The 22,949-nt window shown below is 47.3% G+C and overlaps 1 protein-coding gene, 1 long non-coding RNA gene and 1 pseudogene across 2 annotated transcripts in view; all 3 read left to right on the forward strand.

The window, feature by feature from the left end:
• Positions 1–22,949, forward strand: part of LOC149451794 (uncharacterized) — a 43,802-nt gene that overhangs the window by 16,960 nt on the left and 3,893 nt on the right. The window lies entirely within an intron of this gene.
• On the forward strand, positions 581–13,841 carry LOC149451795 (uncharacterized). The gene is made up of 3 exons (XR_016314984.1): positions 581–670; positions 12,031–12,136; positions 13,714–13,841. It is a non-coding gene; the product is annotated as an uncharacterized LOC149451795 (long non-coding RNA).
• Positions 5,950–8,271, forward strand: LOC149451796 (uncharacterized; annotated as a pseudogene).

Raw genomic sequence — 22,949 nt, forward strand, 5'->3', positions numbered from 1 at the left:
TTCAAGAGTTCCTCCAGATTGAAAAGGTTGACTAAGGCTGTGCTAGCCTGAACCAGCCTAAATCCTCCAAAGGTAACAAAAGGAGAACATCAAACAAATCATGGAGGACTCTACACAAATGGCTCAATATAAACAGCTGCAGATCATCCATAACAATCTGTCCAACATTCACATGTAACGCCGGCTGTAGTCTTCAAGAAGTCAAATCGGTGTGTCCTCCTGGCGTGCGGCTAATCGGTGTGTCCTCCTGGCGTGCGGCTAATCGGCGTGTCCTCCTGGCGTGCGGCTAATCGGCGTGTCCTCCTGGCGTGCGGCTAATTGGCGTGTCCTCCTGGCGTGCGGCTAATCGGTGTGTTCTCCTAGCGTGCGGCTAATCGGTGTGTTCTTGGTGGGAGTGGAGGTGACCCCTCTATAAGGATCTACAGTCCATACACACACAGCACAAGGCCGGGGTCACACTATCAGACGCTTCTCAGGGCTGCAGTTCCTCTGAGCTCCACTAGGTGGTGATCTTACTTCTACCCAGACAGGAAGTCTCTATGGATTCCAGACAGGAAGTGATGTTGGGTACAGACATGAAGTGATGACAGGTATAAATAGGAAGTTCCAAGTGAAAGGTGAGGCGGGAGGAAGTAGAGAGGAGACGTTGGTGGAAGAGGCAGCAGAGGAGGTAATAAGATGTTATTTCCTATTTACACCCAGTAACCCCCCGTCATGTCCGTCCTCTTCCCCCACGGTCACGTCCGTCCTCTTCCCCCACGGTCACGTCCGTCCTCTTCCCCCACGGTCACGTCCGTCCTCTTCCCCCACGGTCACGTCCGTCCTCTTCCCCCACGGTCACGTCCGTCCTCTTCCCCCGCGGTCACGTCCGTCCTCTTCCTCCGCGGTCACGTCCGTCCTCTTCCCCCACGGTCACGTCCGTCCTCTTCCCCCACGGTCACGTCCGTCCTCTTCCCCCACGGTCACGTCCGTCCTCTTCCTCCATAGTCACTGTGACATCTTTTATCTCCAGCAGATGATGATACACACATATATAGTGTGGGAACCCAGATTAACCCCTTCAGGGGCACAACATTCCCCCACTTCCGGGGCCGGAACATTCTCCTCATTGTGGAGATGGGTCACCTTTCCCACCAATCACCTCGCCTCATCAGTTTACACCAGCCTTTCTCAAACGGTGCCTTGGCAAAATGTCTAAAAATTGTCCAAAACTTGTATAGAAGCCAGAGGGTGGAACAAGCCGGCCTTTTAGTTACACAAAGCCACAGGTCTTCATTGTGCACCATTATGACCTTCTGGGCCGCTGGCATACTGACAACCAATGACATCATCTGTTTATAAGGAGGATGTCAGCTGCCTGCACAGCATCCTAGTTTGACCCTCCCCCCTCCATCAGTACTGGGGTCACATCAGCTCAGTAATGGAGAAAAACTGAGGGAGGAGAGAAACATGGGAGTACTAGTCAGTACCAGTGTACAAAAGTGTATTTTCTTTGGTAGAATAAATTCTCTCTAATGTTGGGGGTCCTACATGTGTGGATGTCGCTGCGTTATATAAAACTGTTAGAATAGTTTTTCACATTTTAGAATGGGGTACCTCAGGACTGTCCATTGTTTTAAAGGGTGCCGTGAGTGAAAAGAGGTTGAGAAACACTGGTCTATACTAATGGATTATACGTCTTTTATTAGTGGCGGGGGATGGGGGGGTTTATTTTGGAGATATTTGAATTTGTATGTCTTTTATAAAACAGAAAGAAGAAAGAAAAAATTTAATTTGGAGTCACAGACAATGACCTCACAGCTCCTCCTAGTGTCCCTCCATCCAGAGTCTGAGAATCCTATGACATCACAATGACCTCAACTTCTAATGTCCCTCCTTCAGGAGTCAGAGAATCCTATGACATCACACTGACCTCACAGCTCCTCCTCCCAATGTCCCTCCAGCCAGAGTCAGAATCCTATGACCTCACAGCTCCTCCTGAAAATGTCCCTCCATCCAGAGTCAGAGAATCCTATGACATCACACTGACCTCACAGCTCCTCCTCCTCCTAATGTCCCTCCAGCCAGTCATAGAATTCTATGACATCACACTGACCTCACGGCTCCTCCTCCCAATGTTCCTCCATCCAGAGTCAGAGAATCCTATGACATCACACTGACCTCACAGCTCCTCCTCCTAATGTCCCTCCATCCAGAGTCAGAGAATCCTATGACATCACACTGACCTCACAGCTCCTCATCCTAATGTCCCTCCATCTAGAGTCAGAGAATCCTATGACATCACACTGACCTCACAGCTCCTCCTCCTCCTAATGTCCTTCCAGCCAGTTAGAGAATCCTATGACATCACACTGACCTCACAGCTCCTTCTCCCAATGTCCTTCCAACCAGAGTCAGAGAATCCAATGACCTCACACTGACCTCACAGCTCCTCCTCCCCAATGTCCCTCCAACCAGAGTCAGAGAATCCAATGACATCACACTGACCTCACAGCTCCTTCTCCCAATGTCCCTCCAACCAGAGTCAGAGAATCCAATGACATCACACTGACCTCACAGCTCCTCTTCCGAATGTCCCTCCATTATCTAGCCATCAGAACACTTACAGCTGTATGGACAATGAACCTCTTTAAGTCCAACAGTCCTGGTGGAATTTCGTACATACAGCCATGCAACTAGACCTGTAACTACCTATGGGCCATCTGATGCCTTACCTGGCTGTACCTTAAGCTGCTTACTAAGCCCTGAGCTACAGCTAGCTAGAGGATCCCTTTGCTGGAGGGACAGCAGTTAACCAAGGTAACAGAAGCTTCACAAACTCCATTTTCAAGCCTGACTCCAGGAAACATAAAAATTATACCTTGCAGTGGGGCTGTACCCTGCTTGCTTGTTTAGTCTACAGGAGAGGAAAAGAGCTTTTACTTACCTGGTCCCCTGGCAAATGATGCTCCAGTAGTTGACTGTTCCTTGGTGTCATCCCCTCCATTGCAGGGCTATGGACCCTGTATTGGTGTTGATGGCATCAGGACCCTGGGCCATCAGAGCATGGGGAAGGAGAACCTATGGGGAGTGGTCTAGCAGCACAGACGATTGAGTAAATAGATCTTACCTATGGATGGTTTGTTGCTCTTCAAGGAGGACCTGGGCAACTGGATATGTATCCTCCTGTTTTCCTTCTTCCATTAAAACTGATTCCAGTTATATATCTTCAACATGGTCTAGATTAGGGGTCTGCAACCTTTAAGACATAAAGAGCCACTTGGACCCGTTTCCGAGAGGGAAAAAAAGACTGGGAGCCGCAAAACCATTGCAACATTTAAAACAAATCCGACACTGCATATATTGCAAAAAGCGCTCTGGTCATGAAGGGGGTTTAAGGGCCCAGTAAGCAAAGGGTTAATAAGGGCCACAGTGTATCATCATAATCACAATCATAGCCTTAGGTCAGTGGCGGGCAACCTTTTTTTTCAACTGAGCCAAATCTCGCCAAAACCACGACTGAAATTTATTTTGAGAGCCACATTTTTAAAACTGAAAATACATCCCCCATATAGTAATTCATCCCCCATATAGTAATTCATCCCCCCTATAGTAATTCATCCCCCAAATTAATTCATCCCCCATATTAAGTCCCCAAGTCCCCCCTGTGTCAATTCACTTACCTTTGCTCCGCGCGTTCTCGCGCCGTTCCGGTGTAGCATGGAAATCTGTCTCCTATGAGGATCTGTCCCCCTCGACGTATCTGCGCATGTGCCAGTTTCAGGCATTAGCAGCCGATCGGCGATCTCCGGCACATGCGCAGATACGTAGAGGGGGACAGATCCTCATAGGAGACAGATTTTCATGCTACACCGGTCTTCAGGGCGGACTGTGAGAGGAGCCTAGCTCCGCGGGCCGGATTAAAAGGTCCGCCGGGCCGTAGTTTGCCCATTGCTGCCCTATTGCCTGTCACCTGGTGGGCAGTGTGCTCCGGAGCCGCAGCCAAGGTGAAAAAGAGCCGCATGCGGCTCTGGAGCCGCGGGTTGCAGACACCCGGTCTAGATGGACTCAGTTTGAAGTACTTTCTGGACGTTCTGTTCCCTTTATGCCTTGACTACTAAATTCTATGGCTCACCATAAGCTCCATGTGTAGTTAAAGTTGTTGTCATAGATCATGTGTGGTATTTTTGTGAGGGGATTTGCCCAGGAGGACTCACGTGTTTCATAGTTACATAGTTAATCTGGCTGAAAAAAGACAAAAGTCCATCCAGTTCAACTATAAAGAAAAAAAAGTTATAATCCTACACCCACAATTGATCCAGAAGAAGGCATAAAACCCAGCAAATCATGATCCAATTTGCTCCTGCAGGGGAAAAAAATTCCTTCCTGATCCCCTGAGAGGCAATCGGATATTCCCTGGATCAACTTTACCTATAAATGTTATATTCTGTGTATCTAGGAAAGAATCCAGGACTTTCCTACAGCAATCCACTGAGCTGGCCAGAGCAAACTCTTGAGGGAGTCTATTCCACATTCTCACAGCTCTCACTGTAAAGAAACCTTTCCGTGTTTACAGATTAAATTTCTTTTACTCCAGATGTAAAGAGTGCCCCCTTGTCCTCTGTTATGACCTCAGGGGGAATAACTCTACACCGAGTTCACTATATGAACCACTGATGTCTTTATACATGGAGATCATATCCCCCCTTATGTATTATACATGGAGATCATATCCCCCCCTTATGTATTATACATGGAGATCATATCCCCCCTTATGTATTATACATGGAGATCATATCCCCCTTATGTATTATACATGGAGATCATATCCCCCTTATGTATTATACATGGAGATCATATCCCCCTTATGTATTATACATGGAGATCATATCCCCCCTTATGTATTATACATGGAGATCATATCCCCCTTATGTATTATACATGGAGATCATATCCCCCTTATGTATTATACATGGAGATCATATCCCCCCTTATGTATTATACATGGAGATCATATCCCCCCTTATGTATTATACATGGAGATCATATCCCCCCTTATGTATTATACATGGTGATCATATCCCCCCTTATGTATTATACATGGTGATCATATCCCCCCTTATGTATTATACATGGTGATCATATCCCCATTATGTATTATACATGGAGATCATATCCCCCCTTATGTATTATACATGGCGATCATATCCCCCCTTATGTAATATACATGGCGATCATATCCCCCCTTATGTATTATACATGGAGATCATATCCCCCCCTTATGTATTATACATGGAGATCATATCCCCCCTTATGTATTATACATGGAGATCATATCCCCCTTATGTATTATACATGGAGATAATATCCCTCCCTTATGTATTATACATGGAGATCATATCCCCCCCTTATGTATTATACATGGAGATCATATCCCCCCTTATGTATTTATACATGGAGATCATATCCCCCCTTATGTATTATACATGGTGATCATATCCCCCCTTATGTATTATACATGGTGATCATATCCCCCCTTATGTATTATACATGATGATCATATCCCCCCTTATGTATTATACATGGAGATCATATCCCCCCTTATGTATTATACATGGAGATCATATCCCCCCTTATGTATTATACATGGAGATCATGTCCCCCTTTGTGTATTATAAATGGAGATACCTATCTTTTGCCCTCCCTCTCTCTCTCTTGCCCTCCCCCTCTCTTCCCCCCCTCCTCTCTCCCCCCCCTCTCTCTCCCCCCTCTCTCGCCCTCCCCCCCCTCTCTCTCGCCCTCCCCCCCCTCTCTCTCGCCCTCCCCCCCTCTCTCTCGCCCTCCCCCACACCTACGATTACAGCAGGTAAGGAGGGAGGGGAGATGAGGGTCAGGCTAGATGGGAGCCTGATGTGGGTTGTTTTTTTTGTTTTTTTGTCCTGCTTTCCTATATTTTAGGTCAAGGCCACAGTCAAGACGTAGGAGGTCACGGTGATTAAAAGGAAGTGTCTGTTTTGTAGGAATCCCCTGAGAGATTTACGGCTAAAACTGCTTTGTAAAGCCTGTGTGGCAGATTCAGTAAAAGAGGAATCTTCACAGACATGCAGTGACATGTTTGCTTCTGTCAAAAAGGAATTGTCGGAGATTCTGGAGTCAGTCCGATCTTTGTTAGATAAACTGACGAAGCTTCATCCGGCTTTGCAACAGAGCATCTTATCCAGTCCTCTGCCATCAACTTCAGGCCAAAAGGAAATCAGCGACCCAGAAGAAGAGAGAGAGCATCTTTCCATCCCTCAGAGATTCGGAGGAAGAGAACGGTGAGGAGCAGGTTGCAAGTTCGTCCAGATATAAACTATTCGGAGGAGGTGGATGACCTGCTGAAAGCAATATATATGACCCTGGAAATTCAGGAGGAGAAAGTCCAGCTGTCAGTTCACGATAAAATGTACCAGGGCCTAGGACAAGCTAAACATAGAGTTTTCCCGGCCCATCAAGTATTATCAGACTCGGTAAAGAAGGAATGGAAGGATCCAGAAAGGGGCCCTTTCTTTTCCAAAACCCTAAGAAGAAGGTTTCCCTTCGAGGAAGACGAGTTACTTGTATGGAATAAGAAACCGAGGTTGGATGCGGCCTTTTAGCAAGTTTCGAGGTACACTGACTTGGCTTTTGAGGATATGGTCATCCTGAAGGATGCAATGGATAAGAGGACGGACTCGCTCCTTAAAGTGTGGGACTCTTCCCTGACCAACCTCAAGCCGGCTATGGCCTCCACAGTGGCAAGAAATTTGGAGTGCTGGTAAGAACAGCTGAGGGATCATGTTGAGCCAGGGACCTCCAAGAGAGAGCTTTTGGAGTCGTTCCCTGTCCTTCTAAAGGATTTAAAGTATATGGCTGATGCATCGGCAGAGTCTATTACAATGACAGCCGGGTCTTAAGCGTTGGTCAACTCAGGAAGGAGAGCCATCTGTCTCAAGACCTGGTCGGGGGACTCGGCCTCTAAGGTGAAGTTATGCGGGATCCCCTTTTTGGGGGACCTGCTCTTCAGCCCAGATCTGGAATCGTTGCTGGATAGAATGGTGTATAAGAAAAAAGCTTTCCTGTCAAAAAATAAGAAACAGCCGGTCAGAAAGAATTTTTGTCCTTTTTCACAAACCCAAAGAAATAATGAGCAGACCCAGAAAATAAATTGGAGTTTTCAGAAAAACAGAGGTAAAGGGGGAGTACTCTTCAGACCCCCAGAGCGTCCTACCAAGAGCCAATGTCATTTCTCTCCCAGTGGGAGGGAGGCTTCGGGCCTTCTTCTCACAGTGGGAAAAAAACAACATCAAGTGCCTTTGTCAAAAATAACGTGGCCCAGGGGTACTGCATGGAGTTCTCCCAGAAACCACCGACCAGTTTTGTGTGACCAGTCTCCCAAGGAGTCAGGAGATGGCCTCAGCAATGACATCCCTTTTGAAGGAACTGAGGCAGCAGGAAGTCATCATTCAGGTGCCAAGGGAACAAGAAGGTCGGGGGTTCTACTTGCACATCTTTTTAGTCCAAAAGCCCTCGGAAGCTCCGTTTAATTTTGAATCTAAAATTAGTGAACAAGTCCATTCGGTTCAAGCACTTCCACATGGATACAATTTTTCAGTGAGGAAGCTGCTATCCCCGGGATGCTTTATGGTGACTATTGACCTGCGGGACACTTACCTACATATACCGATAGCACAGTCTTCTCAGAAATTCCTGTGACTGGCAGTCAATCTGGGATCGTCCATCTTGCACCTGCAGTTCAAGGCACTACCCTTTGGTCTGTCATCTTCTCCAAGGGTGTTCACTAAGGTCATGGCAGAAGCACTAGAGCCTCTAAGGTTGAGGGGGATTTCGGTGGTGCCATAATTAGAGAACCTACTTGTGTTTACGGAAACCAGGACGCAGCTGCTGTTAAATCTTCAGACGACTCCGGCTTTTCTGAGAAGCTTGGGATGGCTGTTAGATCTGGAAAAGCCCAACTTGATTCCGGCCCAGAGGGTAAGGTTCTTGGGATATACCATAGATTCCGTATAACAGAGGACATTCCTTCCAGCGGAGAAAATAGAAAGGATTCACTCTGCCCCGAGGCAGGTTCAATGCAACCTGTTGGTGTCGGTCCGAGTGGCCATATCGGCTCTGGGACTGCTTAACGCCTCCATCCCAGCAGTTCAATGGGCCAAATTCCATTCCCGCCCTCTCCAGAGGAACATCCTGCGAAAGTGGACATATCAAGATACGCTGGACATCCCTATAAGGATCGCTCAAAAGATGAAGTGAGCGCTTTGGTGGTGGCGAGATCCGACCAACTTAGGGAGGGGTCTGCCATGGTCCTTTCCGAAAGCCGAACACCTAATGACAGATGCGAGTGCATGGGGGTGTGGTGTCCACTTCAGAGATCAGTTGGCACAGGGCTCATGGTCCAAAACGGAGGCCAGGAAGTCCTCAAACTGAAGAGAATTGAAAGCCATCTAGCTGGGTCTTCTTTCCTTTCAGCAGTCGGTGAAGGGGCAGCACATTCAGGTCCTATCAGACAATACAACAGCGGTGGCTTACATTTCAAGATGGGGGCACAAGGAACAGGGGACTCCTGGAGTTGGCACTAGAGATCCTGTCTTGGGCGGAAAAGAATTTGGGCTCCTTGTCAGCCATTCACTTAAAGGGCCTGCAGAATCGGCTGGCAGATTTCTTGAGCAGAAGAAAGGTAGAGTCCGAGTGTGGATTGAATCAAGAAGTGTTCCAGCTGATCACGGAAGTTTGGGGTGTTCCTCAGGTCGGCCTGTTTGCAAGACACCTAAACACAAAGACACCGGTGTGCTTCTCCTTTCACAGGGAAGACCAGGCAATGGGCCTGGATGCATAAGCTCATCCCTGGAATTACCCTTTGTCCTAAGCGTTCCCTCCATTTCAGCTCATTCCTCTAGTACTTTGAAAGTTCAACCAGGAAATAAATCTAATTCTGATAGCACCCTACTGGCCAAAGAGGTCTTGGTTCTTGACGCTTCTGAACCTATCCTCCAGTCCCCCCTGGAAACTGCTGATCAGAAAAGATCTACTAGTTCAGGGGCCAGTTCTGCATCCGGAAGTGGAGTGATTCAACCTAACAGCATGGTTCTTGAGGAAGAACTCCTAAGGAGAAAGGGGTTATCGGACAAGCTTGTTGCCACCTTACTCTCAAGCAGGAAAAAAGTAACTAGAGCGATATATCTGAACTTATGGAAAAGGTATAATTCCTGGTGTTCAGAGAAGGGTTTCCAGGCGAGTCGTGACAGTCCTGGAATTTCTCCATGAAAGAATGGTGAAGAGGCTAGCTGCAAGCACCCTTAAATCTCAAGTAGCAGCTTTATCTGCATTCCTGGAGAGAAGGTTATCCCAGGAGGCGCTAGTTATTAGGACTTTTTTTTTAATGCTTTGGCCAGGACCAGGCCAGTTTTAGTTAAAGTTTTTCCCAAATGGGATTTGTCTTAATTTTACAGGGCCCACAAAGAAAGCATTTGAGCCCCTAGAGGAAGCAGCTTCAATGCAAAATGTAGTTCTAAAAACATTTTCCTAATTGCCATTATGTCAGCTCGAAGGACAAGTCGGTTCCAGGCGCTCTCGATTTCTGAACCTTTTCTAGTTATTTTTCCGGACCAGGTGGTCCTTAAAACGGATCCGGGCTTTCTTCCGAAAATCTCCTCCTCTCATCGTACACAGGAAATAGTATTGCCTACCTTCTGTACAGCTCCAGCTAATCCGGGGGAAGAGGCATTCCATATGCTGTATATGAGAAGATGTCTGTTGAGATTTTTGGGGGTGTTGAAGGAGTTTTAGAAAGTCAATTTACTTATTCATACTCTTTATGGGTAACGGTAAAGGGGAGAGAGCCTTCAAGAGTACTCTGGGCAGATGGCTTAGACAGGCCATCAAAGAACCTTACGGGGCCTTAAACAAAGTCCCTCTGGAAGGGGTTGCAGCACACTTTACAAGATCGGTGGTGGCCTCTTGGGCTGAAAGGGCTGGTGCATCTCCGGAACAGATTTGCAAAGCAACTATGTGGTCCAGTTTTTCCACATTTATATGCCATCATTGAGTGTCTTTGTTGGCTACGGCAGACCAGTCTTTCGGCAGGAAGGTCTTGCAAGTCCCACCCTGGGGTTAGTTACTTGGTTATCTTCTCCAGGTGCTGTCCTGAAAGGCAAAGGAAGAAAACCTTAGTTGGACTTACCAGTGACGGTATTTTTAGGAGTCTTTCAGGACAGTAGCATCTAACCTCCCTTTTTTTTCTCTCTAACTTTTATGTCTGTAATTCTATGGTTGGCATGGTGTTTGTTTTGGTTTTCCAGCATATTAGAGGGTACTTGGATATAACTGAGGGCATGGTGGAAGAGGCAGACTTTTAATTGCGGCGTTTCCTGTGATTATGGGTAGAGCTGCGCTCTCTCCAGGTGCTGTCCTCAAAGGCTCCTAGAAATACAGTCACCGGTAAGTCTAACTAAGGTTTTTTTTTTTTATGTTGGTTAAAAGTGGTTCGTGATTATTCTTGTATGAGAGGAAGTCCTGTGAGTCTATTAAGTAGATTTTATCTTTTTGGCGTTTTATCTTTTCTATGTCCCCTAGAACTTAACTAGCAAACCTCACTTGCAGTGAGGGTACAGTCCCACTGCAAAGGATACTTTTTAAGTTTCCAAAAGTTGGGCTTTAACCCCTCGCCTATCAGGCACTTTCACCCCCTTCCTGCCCAGGTCAATTTTCAGCGCTGTCGCACTTTGAATGATAATTGCGCGGTCATGCAACATTGTGCCCATATGATATTTTTATAATTCTTTTCACACAAATAGAGCTTTCTTTTGGTGGTATTTACTCGCCGCTGGGTGTTTTATTTTTTGCGCTATAAACAACAAAATTGCAATAAAATTAAATAAAGTTTTTCTTTGTTTCTATTCTAAAATTTTGCAAACCGGTAATTTTTCTCCATCACTGATGTACGTTGATGAGGCTGCACTGATAGGCAGCACTAATGGTCACTGATGAGGTGGCATGGATAGGCAGCACTGATGGACACTGATAGACGGCATTGATGATGCTGCACTGATAATGCAGCACTGCTGGGTGGCATTGCTGGGTAGCACTGATAGGTGGCACTGCAGGGCAGAGGTGGGTGGCACTGATCATCAGCGCACTGATCATCAGTGCCCTGATGACCAGTGCCGATCCCATAGCTGACAATTGCCGGTTATCAGCAGTACTTCACAGCGTGAGGAAAGTACAGCCAATAACCAGCAACTGTATTTACCTGATGATCTGCTTTGTCATTGGACACGGCTGATCATGTAGTAAAAGGCCACTGTGATTGGCTGTTTACTATACCGTAGGACACAGCGATCACTGGCGGCACCGGGTACACGCCACTGGGGGCGTGTTCTGGAATGATGTCCATGAACATTGTCCCAGGATTTCTCAACCACGCTGTAGCCATGCTTCGGTTATAGCGTGGTTGGGAACTGGTTAATAAAGAAATTAACCTAATATATTGCAAGGTGACCAATACATACAGTAGCACAAACCTAGCTATCTGCCACTGTGCACGTGTGATAATATCAACAGGATAGAGACACTTCTGTTATCAGACTTCAGATCCACACAGAAACTGCAATAGTAAAACTATTAGAACACAGGGACACTTGTCTAATAGTCTCTGCTTCTGGTCTGGGTGTAATACAGCAGCATCTCCTGCATGAAAGGTCATGAGAGCCAATTCTGTGTCTACCTCCAAAAAACTCCCTAGTATAAGATCTCTCTTCTCCAATCGGATTCTACCACCTCACCTTTCGTTATGTCACAGTGGGTATTCTATCTTGTAGTGTGGCTTTGATGTTAGTGTGTATAATAGCTTGGATGACTCTGTAAGCAACAGCTTTTTAAAAATATAAACACTAAAGGGAAGTCGCTCCCTACACATGTGCTAATTCCTACTGGGGGCAGCTCACCTATTATTGCCTTACATCCCCATCCTAATATTGTACAACCAATACAATCCAGATAACTCTCTTTATACAGAAAACCTGCATAGATCACATCAATGAGGATGGAGGAGGACTGGAGTCACATGCCTGAGAGGATACTAAACCTCACCCTGGAGATCATCTACCTGCTGACCGGAGAGGTGAGGAGGATTCTGGGAGGTCACATGACATCATTCTTATCTCTATTAATAAAACACAGACCTGACCGGAGAGGTGAGGAGGATTCTGGGGGGTCACATGACATCACTCTCATCTCTATTAACCACTTGCCTACCAGGCACTTATACCCCCTTCCTTACCAGGCCAATTTTCAGCTTTCAGCGCTGCCGCACTTTGATTGACAATTGCGCGGTCATGCAACATTGTACCCATATGAAATTTTGATCATTTTTTTCTCACAAATAGAGCTTTCTTTTGGTGGTATTTAATCGCCACTGGGCACTTTACTTTTTGCGCTATAAATTAAAAAAAGTGCAAAAAATTTGAAAGAAAAAAAAAGTTTATTTGTTTCTTTTATAAAATTTTTCAAACAGGTATTTTTTCTCCTTCACTGATTTACATTGATGAGGCGGCACTGATGGGCACTGATAGGCGGCACTGATGGGCACTGATAGGCAGCACTAAAGGGCACTGATAGGCAGTACTAATGAGGTGGCACGGATAGGCGGCACTGATAGACAGCACTAATTAGGGGTCACGGATAGGCGGCACTGATATGCAGCACTGATAGGCGGCACTGATAGGTGACACTGATGATGGGTACTGATGGACGGCACTGACTGGCATCACTTCTGGGCACTGACTGGCGGCACTGACTGGCACAACCCCTGGGCACTGACTGGTGGCACTGACTGGCAGCACTGCTGGGCAGCACTGGTGGGTGGGCACAGGTGGGCAGCACTGGTGGGTGGGCACAGGTGGGTGGCACTGGTGGGCACAGGTGGGTGGCACTGGTGGGCACAGGTGGGTGGCACTGGTGGGCACAGGTGGGTGGGCACAGGTGGGTGGCACTGCTGGGCACAGGTAGGTGGCACTTCTGGGCACAGGTAGGTGGCACTGCAGAGTGGCACAGGTGGGGGCACTGCTGGGCACAGGTGGGGGCACTGCTGGGCACAGGTGGGGGCACTGCTGGGAACGGGTGGGCGGGGCTAGTGGGCGCACTGCTGGGCGGAACTTGCGGGTGTCACTGCTGTGCACCGATCATCAGGGCACTGATCATCAGTGCCCTGATGATCGGTGCCGATCCCCGCTCTGACAACTGCCGGTTCTCGGCAGTACTTTCCTCACGATCTGACAGCGTGAGGAAAGTGCAGCCGAGAACCGGCACTTGCATTTCCCTGTGATCAGCGTGTCATTGGACACCGCTGATCACGTGGTAAAAGGCCGGTGGGATCGGCCTTTCACCACATCACGTGATCAGCTGTGTCCGTAGGACACAGCGATCACGGAGATCGCCTGGGGCGCGCAGGAGAGCGCGTTCTGGGAGGACGTCATATGACGTCCACTCAGAACTGGCCGGCCGCGGTGAAGCCGTCATTCGGCTATGCGCGGTCGGCAAGAGGTTAATAAAACACAGACCTGACTGTAGAGGTGAGGAGGATTCTGGGAGGTCACATGACATCACTCTTATCGCTATTAATAAAACACAGACCTGACCGGGGAGGTGAGGAGGATTCTGGGATTCTAACATGATAATTCTATTGGTTTTGCAATACAGAGATTTCCTCTTCAGTCAGGTGATCATATGACCATCACAGTGGCTCCATGTGACTCCCTAAAGCCTGACAGACACAACATGCAGAAGATTCTAGAAGTCACCAAGAAGATGATGGAGCTGCTGACAGGAGAGGTGAGCGGTGCCGGGAATTCTGGGACATTCTCCAGTAACAGACAAGGGATGTGTCTGGATGGTGACTGTATCATTGTGTGTGTCAGGTTCCTATAAGGTGTCAGGGTGTCACTGTCTATTTCTCCATGGAGGAGTGGGAGTATTTAGAAGGACACAAGGATCTCTACAAGGACGTCATGATGGACAATCAGCCGCCCCTCACATCACCGGGTAAGAGGAGACTTTATTGTAAAGGAGAGAGCAGTACGGAGGATCCACCTAGATCCCCCATCATCTGATAAACACATAGAAACAATGGATTCAGTCAGTGTGTGTGTTTCCTACAGATGGATCCAGTCATGGGAACCCACCAGAGAGATGTCCCCGTCCTCTGTATTCCCGGGATTCCACACAGGAAGGTCACACCATCCCTCACCATCATCAGGTAGATGGATCCAGTCATGGGAACCCACCAGAGAGATGTCCCCGTCCTCTGTATTCCCGGGATTCCACACAGGAAGGTCACACCATCCCTCACCATCATCAGGTAGATGGATCCAGTCATGGGAACCCACCAGAGAGATGTCCCCGTCCTCTGTATTCCCGGGATTCCACACAGGAAGGTCACACCATCCCTCACCATCATCAGGTAGGTGAAGAAAAATCACTGATAGTATCATTAGGATCTGTACATTATCTGCATTGTTACCATTTACAGTATGCAATTCTTATTATATATTCAGTTTGGAGACCTGATCGATGTAAAAGTTGAGGTTAAGTCAGAAGAAGAAGAGGCGTATGTGAGGGATGATCAGCAGTCTATGGAGGAGGATGGAATAACGGGGACATTTATAGAGGAGGACACTCCTACAGAGATCAGCACAGGTGGGTCATAAACACTAAATCCATTCCTCCACCCATACTGCTCACTGATTGGTCCAGAGTAGGGCGGGGACTGGGTGATATCAGCCTGTAATCCCCTGGTCACTTTCCTGAGCTGTGTTCCCCGTCCTGTATTCCTGGATTTCTCTCGGATAATCTTCCTTCTCTGTGCTGCAGACACAATTTATGTATCTAGACTGGATTTATGGAGGTTCTGGGGTTCAGCTGGCAGCAAAATGTTGACTTTTACCATAGGTGTTGCTCGACTTGCGTTGCACCTGGGCTTTGGATCTTCCTCATGCCCGGGTCTAGCAAAATCTCTGACAGAACAATTCTCCCAGGGTTACTTGTTCTGTTTTCTGCTGGCTGTGCCGGGATATGTCTGTATAGTCACTGAGAGCAGTCTCAGGAGATGGTTCGCAGTGGTGTGGGACCTCTTCAGCTTGTCTCAGTTAACCACTTCAATACCGGGCACTTTTACCCCCTTCCTACCCAGACCAGGTTTCAGCTATCAACACTCTCACACTTTAAAAACAAAAAATAGTGCAGCGCTAACAACCTATACTAAAATACAAATGACATAAATGGAAATATCACATATAGAATGCACAATAAATATTCAGTGTTAGGTGCTCATGAAATGAATACTATGTGCAGCAGTCCATAAATGCCAATGATGGTGAAAAATCACAGCAAAACTCCGTGAGAGGATCACAGTGCCACTCCGTGTGCGGTCAATCCACAGATGGCCAAGATGGCCCCTCACCTCCCTGATGCGATCCACTGGGCCAAACAGCTATGTAGGTGACCTTATACACCCAATGAGGTATCATCAAAGGATGGAACGTATGGATAGATCCCTCCAATATCTCCTAGTTACTCGATTCCACAAAACCGTTTAAGATACCATTAAAAACAAAGAAGATCCTCCATAGTGTAATCCAGTTTTAATAATAACATGAATATAAATAAAATGCCCACTCACATGTAAAATGACAAAGATCAGCTTTTTCCCATATCATGGGTGTGTTTCCATGGTTCTCATGCTAAGAAATGCATGCAGCTCCACTTGCTCCACAATCCCTCCAGAAATGGCGCAGACGCCGGAAATAACGTCACCGCGCCACCGGAAATGATGTCAGTGCGTACCTTAACGCGTTTACGTCGCGATCCACGTGACTTCCTCAGAGTGAAAATTTTCAGCTATGTAGGGTGTATAAGGTCACCTACATAGCTGTTTGGCCCAGTGGGTCGCATCAGGGAGGTGAGGAGCCATCTGTGGATTGACCGCACACTGAGTGGCACTGTGATCACCTCACGGAGTTTTGCTGTGATTTTTCACCATCATTGGCATTTGTGGACTGCTGCACATAGTATTCATTTCATGAGCACCTAACACTGAATATTTATTGTGCATTCTATATGTGATATTTCCATTTATCTCATTTGTATTTTAGTATAGGTTGTTAGCGCTGCACTATTTTTTGTATTTTTATGTTCTTTCCTTGTGGTTGAGGCGAGTGTGTGCTGCTTATTAATAGGTGTTCCATTGAGCGCAGGAGTTTTTTTCATTATCACTCTCACACTTTAAATGACAATTGCGCAGTCATGCAACGTTGTACCCAAACTACATTTTTATAATTTTGTTCACATGACAAGAGCTTTCTTTTGGTGGTTTTTAATCACCACTGGGTTTTTAATTCGTTCTTGGATACACAGAATATAACTGGATATAACATTTATAGGTAAAATTGTTCCAGGGAATATCCGATCGCCTCTCAGGGGATCAGGAAGGAATTTTTTTCCCCTGCAGGAGAAAATTGGATCGTGCTTTGCTGGGTTATTTGCCTTCCTCTGGATCAACTGTGGGTGTAGGATTATAACTTTTTTTTTTTTTTTTTTTTTTATGGTTGAACTGGATGGACTTTGGTCTTTTTTCAGCCAGACTAACTATGTAACTATATTTATTAACCACTTGCCAGCCGCGCTATACCCAAATGATGGATACAGCACGGTTGTCCAGTTCTGGGAGGGCGTCATATTAAGTCCTTCCAGAACGTGCCCTTCCGCATGCCCCCAGGGGCACGCACCCAACTATCTCCTTGGTCGCTGTCTCCTATGGACACAGCTGATCATGGGATGTGCTAAAAGGCCAATCACAGCAGTCTTTTACCTCGTGATCAGCTGTGTCCAATGACGCAGCATATCACCGGTAAATGCAGTTGCCGGCTATTGGCTTCACTTTCCTCACACTGTCACAGCGTGAGGAAAGTACTGCCGATAACCGGCAATTGTCAGAGGATGGATCGGCACTGATGATCAGTGCCCAGCGGTGCCGCCCACCTGTGCCTAGTAGTGCCACCCAGCAGTGGAATCAATGCCATCCATCAATGCCGCATATCAGTGCAGCATCATCAGCGCTGCCTATCAATGCTGCCTATCCATGCCACCTCATCAGTGCCACCTGCAAGTGCCTATCAGTGCTGCCTCTCAGTGCAGCCTCATCAACGCACATCAGTGAAGTATAAAAATTACCTGTTTTGCTAAATTTTATAATAGAAACAAAGAAACATTTTTTGTTTTCAAATTTTTTGCTCTTTTTTTTGTTATAATGCAAAAAATAAAACCCCCAGCGGTGATTAAATACCACCAAAAGAAAGCTCTATTTGTGTGAAAAAAATTATAAAAATGTCATATGGGTACAGTGTTGCATGACTGGACAATTGTCATTCAAAGTGCGACAGCGCTGAAAGCTGAAAATTGGCCTGGGCAGGAAGGGGGTATAAGTGCCCGGTAGGGTTAAGAGAAATGGCGAGTTGTTTGAAGTTGTAACTTTTTGTCGTAATTTTTTGGAAAATGTAGAAATTAAAATCTTCTTCACAAATTTTTTTTTCTTTTTTAACATACTTTCCCCAGTTCAGTACAGCGGGGTGGCGGTGATCAGGGACAATAACTGGTGACAGGTGTCTGAGGTACACAGCCGGTGACAAATCTCACCGGGAAAGATGTCCTGTGATGCCCAACTGGATCGACAAGAGGCCCACATGGCCATCATTTTGCTCTTGGCCAGGCAGGAAGAGGTGAAGTAAACATTTAGGGGGATATTTACTAAAGCTGATGCATACAGAATATAATGTAGCTGTGCAGAGTAACCAATCAGCTTCCAGGTTTTATTGACAAAATTTAATTAAACAAGCTGAAGATAGAAGCTGATTGGTTACTAGGCACAACTGAACCAGATTCTAAGAGCTCCAGTTTTAGTAATTCACCCCTTTGGACTACTGGTTACTGAATACCAATTCTATTGGTCCTGATCATTACACTATATAATCTATATTGCACAATATGCAGTCTTACGCCCTGCACTTTATACTCTATATACTATGTTGTGCATAGCGCTCACACCCCCAGAGGATGCGGGAAATAAATGGGTCTCCCTTACCTGTTCAGAGGCTGCCAGTCCAGGTACCATGGTAGTGTCCTCCAGCTAATGTCTTTGATTCCAGGTTCTATCAGTCACTCAATGAAGCATATGGTGAGGCCTGACAGCAACAGTTCTTGAGTAACTCGGGCTGCCTCCCAGGACAGAGGCCCCAGGACTGAACAGCCCTGCCAGACATTTATCTTCTCCCCAGCCACCTTCTGGGATCCCCCTCCCAGGGATTGGCTGCAATGGGATAAATATTCATAACACAGTGGTTGACCATTCTATTCTGTTTCTGGAAGCTTCTTCCAGAGGCAAGCAGGACCAACCAACCACCAGACATGGGGAGATCTGACCAGACATAGAAAATAGATTTCTGCTCCATGACAGCAGAGCCAAAAACTAAATTTATCCAGCCTAGGGCAGGGCACTACCTGTGCATTGCATACTATTGATACTATATAGTCTGAACTATAGTGTCTTGTACAATAAATTATATGTTACATACTCCTGACCCTTGCACTATACTGTATATTTTATATTTCACATTGCATACTCCTGAACCCTACACTATATATTCTATGTTGTACATTACATGCTCCTGACCTCTGCACTATATACGCTATGTTGCACATTATATGCTCCTGACCCCTGCACTATTTACTCTGTGTTGTACATTACATCCTCCTGACCTCTGTACTATATACTCTATGTTGTACATTACATACTCCTGAACCCTACACTATACAGTATACTCTGTTGTACTTTACATGCTCCTGACCCCTGCACTATATATTGTATGTTGCACATTACATGCTCCTGACCCCTAAACTATATACTCTATATTGTATATTACATACTCCTGAACCCTACACTATATACTCTATGTTGTACATTACATCCTCCTGACCCCTGCACTATATACTTTTATATTGTATATTACATACTCCTGAACCCTACACTATATACTCTATGTTGTACATTACATACTCCTGACCTCTGCACTATATACTTTATATTGCACATTACATGCTCCTGAACATTACACTATATACTGTATGTTGTACATTACATACTCCTGACCTCTGCACTTTATACTTTATATTGCACATTACATACTCCTGAACATTACACTTTATACATAATTCTGATACTATATAGTTCTAACTGTTGTAGCCTATACAATATGTTGTACATTCCATAGTCCTGACTTCTACTCTCATACTCTATTCACTGCTATATATAAACATTGTGACAGAACACCTGTCACCCCATTTGGGGATTCCATCAGAGAACTACTTCCTCGCCGCTGGGGAGATGAGCTGGTTGCTTCATCTCCTTGACTCTTGGACTCCCGTTGTGGAGTGAGGATGACTTCCTGCAGTCACTACACTGCTGCTGGGAAGGGAGGACGACCACCTCCTCTCCTGGACTGTGAAGCTGCCGCTGGGGAGATGAGCCGGTTGCTCCATCTCCTGTACCCTCATCCGGCTACTGGGACAACATTTCTCTGGTACTGTCTCCCTGGTGCATGGATCCTTGCTGGTAAGGGAAAACTGTTTCCTCTGCTCTGGCTGACTGCTGTGGAGGGAGGATGACCACCTCTTCTCCCGCACTGTGGATCTGCCCCTGGGGAGGGAGGATGGCCCCCTTCTCTCCCTGGACCCCTGGAACTGCTGTGGGTGTGGGGCAGTGGTCTTGGTCCCTCTGTACTGCTGCCAGCACTTCTGCTGGGACTGTGTATGGGCAGTACTCTGCTTCGCTGCCAGTGCTTCAGCTGGGGTTAGGAGTTCCACTGTATCGGCCTGCTGCTGGGGAGAAGGGCTGCCCGCTCTGGCTTCCTGGAGTTCCAGAAGTGCTGTTGGTGCTGGACAGAGGCCAGTGGCGCTCTGCCCTGATGCCAGCTCTTCCGCTTGGAAAAAAATGAAAATTCAGTGGCCTTGCCCAAATCCTCCAGGGCCACCAATTGTTGTAGGCAGGGGTCAGCAGTGCCTTGCCTTGATGCCAGCTCTTCTGCTGAAAGCTCACTGGGTTGTTCCTCCTCAGCAGAAAAGTCTATTAAACTGCCAGTGTCTGGAGCTGGTGGCTGAGGATATATTCACGATCTCCTGTCCCTGGAACGCAGGAGATGTTACCGGTGCTGGGCAGAGGCTTGCAGATCTCTGCCCTGATGCCAACACTTCTTTTGGAAGCTCAATAAATGTTACATCCTCCAATGAAAAGTCAATCAAATCCATGCTTTCTGGGATCTGTGGCTGGGGAGTGAGGGCAGCTTCCTTCTCTCCCGGGTCCTGGAATTGGCACTGGGGAGATGAGCTGGCTGCTCCACCTCCCATACCCTCATCTGGCTATTGGGCTGACGCATTCCCCCATCTAAGCTCGTCCTGTGCAGAAAAAGGTTCTTCAAGGTGAGTCAACACTTGTTGCATCCGCCATAAGAGCTCCGCTTCTATAGTTGCAGATGGAGGTGCGCAAAGCACACTGTTACTTTGCCCCATTGCCGACACTTCCCGATAGTCCCAGGCAAAGGGAGTCCATCCCTGCTGCTGAGCAGCGTCTAGCAACCATCTGTAGGTGATCTCCATCTCCCATTCCTGAACAGCTAGAAACTCCAAATCTTCCCGTGCCCAGTGTACTTCAAAGATGTCCAACTTCTGGTCTTTGTAATCCATGATTTCCTCCAAACGCCCCTCCAGATCGCTCCCAAAGTCAGGGTCTTGTAATAGCTTCCAGTACAACAGCCCATAGCCAAAGCCTTCCTTTGGGCTGTCATCACCTGTCCAAGGGCACACTTGGGCTACATACCAGCGGAGGCCTCTGTAGCTCTCTTCCAGTCACATCTCAGCCTGCTTAACTCAGCTGCCCACTTCACTTGTGAGGATTTTCCCCCCAATAACCGCACCCGCACTTCATACTGCAACCAGTACCTTTCTTGGGTGGAGGAGAGCATTTTTCCCTGGTGGCACTGCTCTTTAGCACTTCCTTCCAGAGTTGCTGGCAGACGAATCACACCATCCCAACAGGACCTGCTCTGGTACTGGTCCTCAAATTCCTCTTCCATGGTGGCTGGTATCTGTTCCTCTCCACCTCTGCTAACCGGACCTCAGATCCCGGTGGTGGTTTGGATGTCCCAGACGTCAGAAAGCATCCCTCCACCTCCACCAAATGTGACGGACCACCTATCACCCTGATTGGGTGATATCTGCATCCTCAGGCTTGAGTGATGGTGGTCATCTTCCCTCCCCAGCAGCAGTTCCACAGTCTGGGAGAGGAGGTGGTTGTCCTTCCCCCTCCCGGTGATGGTTTGGATGTCCCAGACTTCAGGAAGAATCCCACCACCTCCACCAAATGTGACGGACCACCTATCACCCCAATTGGGTGAGATCTGCATCCTCAGGCTGGAGAGATGGTGGTCATCCTCCCTCACCAGCAGCAGTTCCATAGTCCGGGAGAGGAGGTGGTTGTCCTTCCCCCTCCCAGTGGTGGTTTGGATGTCCCAGACATAAGGAAGCATCCCACCGCCTCCACCAAATGTGACGGACCACCTATCACCCTCATGGGGTGAGATCTGCATCCTCAGGCTGGAGAGATGGTGGTCATCCTCCCTCCCCAGCAGCAGTTCCATTGTCCAGGAGAGGAGGTGGTTGTCCTGCCCCCTCCCGGTGGTGGTTTGGATGTCCCAGACTTAAGGAAGCATCCCACTACCTCCACCAAATGTGACGGACCACCTATCACCCTCATGGGGTGAGATCTGCATCCTCAGGCTGGAGAGATGGTGGTCATCCTCCCTCCCCATCAGCAGTTCCACAGTCCAGGAGAGGAGGGGGTTGTCCTTCCCCCTGATGGTGGTTTGGATGTCCCAAATTTCAGGAAGCATCCCACCGCCTCCACCAAATGTGACGGACCACCTATCACCCCAATTGGGTGAGATCTGCATCCTCAGGCTGGAGAGATGGTGGTCATCCTCCCTCCCCAGCAGCAGTTCCATAGTCCAGGAGAGGAGGTGTTTGTCTGTTCAATAAAGCAGTTTCAGTTTTGCATCTAAGCTGGTGTCCTCTAGTCTTGAGTGCAGTGCCCGGCTATAATACCTTGGTCCTGTGTCCCAGCGGCGAGGAAGCAGTTCTCTGATGAAATCACAGGTAGTCCATCACAAACATAATATCTATTGTCTTTTGTTACACACATTTTCTACCAGCTGGACATTGTGTATCTGATGATGTGATTGGAGCACAAACTTTTACATGGTGATAATAATGTGATAACATCCTCCAACTTTGGACCCTTAAACAGAAAGTGATAATGAGGGAGGAGTCAATACCCCAATGATGGTGGTCTTCAGGATCACTCCAGTCTTCATCTTGGTTGTTCTCCCCCATCCTCACTCTCTGACCTCTGGTGGGGCTCAGCCCCGCTGTTCTTCATGACTGAATCATGGAGTAAATAAGGAAGTGCAGTACTTCTTGTGTTGGGAAGATGGCGATGAGTGATAGAGGGGGTGGGGACCCTCGTCCTATAATCCCCTCATCAATGTCCCTCCTATAAAAGACAGTTCTGGTTGTTTCCTCACTCTCTGACTAAGGTCCATGAATAAAGAAATGACCTGGTAGGAAATCAGAGGAGCCATTTCCTAGTTCCCTTGAGGGTGGAATTGTAAGCTCCTCAGAGACCAAGCTGCCTGATGTGGGCGGAGTCATGGTTTGGGGGAACCAATCAGCTCCTGTGTAGTAATCCTCTTTGTCTTTGTATTTTAGTCCATGGCCGGGAGATGAGGAAAACCTCCGAGGATTGTCTCACTTTGTCTCCAGACTGGAAAGTAGAA

The sequence above is a fragment of the Staurois parvus genome, unplaced genomic scaffold, assembly GCF_062004578.1.
Source record: "Staurois parvus isolate SC_StPar_1 unplaced genomic scaffold, SC_StPar_1.0 ptg000519l, whole genome shotgun sequence".
Taxonomy (NCBI): domain Eukaryota; kingdom Metazoa; phylum Chordata; class Amphibia; order Anura; family Ranidae; genus Staurois; species Staurois parvus.